The sequence below is a fragment of the Apium graveolens genome, chromosome 7 (genome assembly GCF_009905375.1).
Source record: "Apium graveolens cultivar Ventura chromosome 7, ASM990537v1, whole genome shotgun sequence".
NCBI classification, from domain to species: Eukaryota; Viridiplantae; Streptophyta; class Magnoliopsida; order Apiales; family Apiaceae; genus Apium; species Apium graveolens.
The window spans coordinates 125,258,986-125,263,118 of NC_133653.1; the positions used below are offsets into that span (position 1 = coordinate 125,258,986).

The following is a 4,133-nucleotide window of genomic DNA, read 5'->3' on the forward strand; positions in this document are numbered from 1 at the left end:
GTTATTGATAAGTGGCATTTTAAACCATTTAGAACGTCTTAAAATGGCTTAAATTGGTGTCTTGAAATCAAGTATTTTGTGTATTTGATGCGTTTTTCTAGTGTTTATGCATTTCAGGGTTTTAGTTACATTTCGGGGGAGGAATTATCAAGCATAAGCCTTGGCATGTGTCCACCATTGCGAGAGGAAAGAAATGGGCAGATTACGGCGAAGAAACGGAGGAAATCAGAATTTTTCCAGTAGAGGTCTGAGCGCCCGCTCAGTATTGCTGAGCGGACGCGCAGCAAGCTGAGCGCCCGCTCAGCTATGCTGAGCGGCCGGGCAGGGTTGGGAAAAAAAACAAATTATTTTAGGACTTCTACTTCTGTTTGGTTTCCACTTCTATGTAATATGAGTTTTATGGGACTATTATATAAGTAGATTTGAGACGTTTTCACAAGTGTGGATTGAAGAAGATTGTGTTTTTACGTAAGGAGCGAAGGAGATAAGGAAGAAGACCGATTTAGCACACCGCAACGAAGAGGAAGCATATTTTCTTGTGGTTCTTGTTTCGTTGTAACCTTGGATGCTAGTTTTCTTGCTTTGAACTTATTTACTCTTGTGACGTACTCTGTTTTAATATAATTAGTTTAGTTATTATTTTCTTGTGTTGTTTATCATGATTTCATATGAACCCATGATGACGATAAGTGCTATTATGGGCTAATCGTGATCATGGGGTTGCAATGGATTTATTATGGAATTCTTTAGTTAATTGTTTAATACTTTAGTGTGTGATGATTGCATGATATCTAGTATTGGTTGTGCGTATTCGTCTTATGTGCGTCGCGAACATATAAGATAGGGTGTTAATCTCTTGTGAAGCGACGGTGGATCTTGAGATTTAGAACTTGCCATGCTAGCATAGGTTCATGTATGTTGTGCATGATTAGTGGGTAACTCTAACAGTTTTATTTGCCCTATGTAATCAAAAGGAATAACTTGTGCTTAAATCGTTGTGTTGTCAATTTCTGTAGACATATAGGAACTCAACATAATTGATGACTATTCAACTTCTATCTTAATTGTGGATGCTTGGTAGAATGGTATTAGTATAATGAAAGTTGGCTTTTATCAGTTTCGTGTTATTCGATTAATATCATCACTGTCACATGCTAAAGGTAATAACAATGGCTATAGAAGGAAGTAATAATGAAGTTATGATCTCATGAGTGTTTTATTATTGATAGATTGAAGTGTTAGTTAAGTGGTTAATTAAGTAGTTAATTGTAGTTAATATTTAATCAACAATTTTAAGTGTTATTATCTTAACATTGAGAAGTAATCATACATTGGTGAGTGAGTTAAATTAGACAATAATTTAGTCTGAGTCTCTGTGGGAACGAACTAGAAAGTATTCTATATTACTTGCGAACGCGTATACTTGCGTGAATATTAGCGCGTGTTTTCGCCCTAACAAGTTTTTGGCGCCGCTGCCGGGGACTCGGCGTATTTGTTTAGTTTATGTACTTACCATCATTGGTCATTAGGACTCAGTGATTAGGACGTAGTAGTTACTTATTTTTTTCCGGTTGTGTTTCAGGTACTTTAGCAAGCGTTTATGCAAACTCGTTCTCGTGCTCGCAAGAGGACTTTAGATACAGCTGAGGAGACAGACGAAGTTCTTGATATTCCGGAGAAGTTAGATTTTGAGGATTCGGATTCAGGAACTGAGCAGAAAGAACCAGTAAACATGGGAGATCGTATTGTTCAAGCTGATCCAGCTCTTATGGATTTTTCTCGGCCTAAAATTGATGACATTCAGTCAAGCATCCTTCATCCGGCTATTCAAGCTAACACCTTTGAAATCAAGCCGGGCACTATTCAGATGGTGCAGAATTCTGTTTCTTTTGGAGGAGCGGCAACTGAAGACCCCAACATGCACATAAGGAATTTTGTCGAGATCTGCAGCACTTTTAAGTATAATGGCGTGACTGATGAGGCTATCAAGTTGAGGCTTTTCCCATTCTCACTGAGGGACGAGGCTAAAGACTGGTTACATTCTGAACCAGCTGGGTCCATCACTACGTGGCAAGATCTTGCGCAAAAGTTTCTGGTGAAGTTTTATCCGATGGCAAAGACTGCTGCTATGAGGAGTGCTCTTACTCAGTTTGCGCAGCAACCTACAGAGTCTATGTGCGAGGCTTGGGAACGCTACAAGGAAATGTTGAGAAAATGTCCACATCATGGAATGCCGGATTGGATGGTGATCACTGGTTTCTATAATGGTTTGGGGGCCCAATCTCGGCCCATGCTCGATGCAGCGGCGGGAGGCGCCTTATGGGCTAAAAGCTATACTGAGGCGTATAATCTTATAGAGACGATGGCTGCAAATGAGCATCAAAACCCAACTCAGAGGACGACGTCAGGCAAGGTAGCAGGTATTCTGGAAGTTGATGCAGCCACTGCTATTGCAGCCCAGCTCCAAATGCTATCAATAAAGGTTGATTCTCTGGCTACATATGGAGTTAATCAAATAGCTATGGTTTGTGAGCTTTGTGCAGGTTCTCATGCTACGGATCAGTGTTCTCTTGTCAACGAATCTGTTCAGTATGTGAATAACTATCAGCGACAACAGCAGCCTGTACCAGCGACCTATAATCCTAATAACAGAAATCATCCAAATTTCAGCTGGGGGAATAATCAGAATGCTATTCAGCCACCATATCAGCAAGGAGTGAGTAAATAGTTTAACCCACCTGGATTCCAGCAACCACAGCAGTATGCTACAAGGCAATCATATCCTCAACAGGGAAGTATAGCTACACCTACTAGTGCTGATTTTGAGGAACTTAAGCTGTTGTGCAAGAGTCAGGCGGTTTCCATCAAGACCTTGGAAAATCAAATCGGTCAATTAGCCAATGCAGTGCTCAATCATCAACCTGGCACTCTTCCCAGTGACACGGAAGTACCAGGCACGAAGGAAGCTAAAGAGCAAGTCAAGGCTATTACCTTAAGGTCTGGAAAAGTGGCTGATGCTGAAAAGGCAAAAGAAGTAGAAGCGGAAATTAGAGATGAAGAATCTAAGCAAAAGGATAAAGCGGCGGAACCAAGGAAGACTACTGTTGAACACACTCTGCTTGAGGCTAATACAGGGGAGAAACAGCTCTATCCTCCACCACCTTTTCCTAAGAGATTGCAGCAACAAAAGCTGGATACACAGTTCGGGAAGTTTCTGGAGGTGTTCAAGAAACTTCACATCAATATACCTTTCGTTGAGGCTCTGGAACAAATGCCTAGTTATGCGAAGTTTATGAAGACTATTCTTTCAAGGAAGGTGAAACTGGATGACCTTGAAACCGTTGCTCTCACGGAAGAATGCAGCGCTGTTCTGCAGCAAAAGTTACCGCCAAAACTGAAAGATCCAGGAAGCTTCACCATTCCTTGCACCATTGGCAATCTGACTTTTGACAAGTGCCTTTGTGATTTGGGAGCAAGCATTAATCTAATGCCATTGTCGATCTTTAAAAAGCTGGATCTGCCTGATCCAAAACCCACATACATGTCGCTACAATTGGCTGACCGTTCCATTACTTACCCAAGGGGCATAGTTGAGGATGTGCTCGTCAAGGTGGATAAGCTCTTCTTTCCTGCAGATTTTGTTATTCTGGATTTTGAGGAAGATAAGAAGATTCCCATAATCTTGGGAAGGCCTTTCTTGGCTACTGGCCATACCTTGATAGATGTGCAAAAAGGTGAACTTACTATGCGGGTCCAAGATCAGGATGTGACCTTCAACGTATTCAAGGCAATGAAATTCCCTACAGAAGATGAGGAGTGCTTAAAATTGGATGTGATTGATTCTGCGGTTACTTCGGAACTCGATCACATGCTAATGTCTGATGCATTGGAAAAGGCCTTAGTGGGGGATTTTGATAGCGATGATGAAGATGGCAACGAGCAATTACAATATCTGAATGCTTCTCCCTGGAAGCGAAAGCTGGACATACCATTTGAATCTCTTGGTACTTCTGACCTTAAGAATGCTGAAGGGAAGCTCAAACCATCAATAGAGGAAGCACCTACCTTGGAGCTCAAGCCATTACCTGAACACTTGAGGTATGCTTTTTTAGGTGATTCATCCACGTTACCTG

At 41.4% G+C, this 4,133-nt stretch overlaps 1 non-coding gene across 1 annotated transcript; it reads right to left on the bottom strand.

Annotated features, from left to right (window-relative positions):
- Nucleotides 1-2,125: 2,125 nt before the first annotated feature.
- Nucleotides 2,126-2,232, bottom strand: LOC141675771 (small nucleolar RNA R71). Its single transcript, XR_012556406.1, has one exon. It is a non-coding gene; the product is annotated as a small nucleolar RNA R71 (small nucleolar RNA).
- Nucleotides 2,233-4,133: the final 1,901 nt, after the last annotated feature.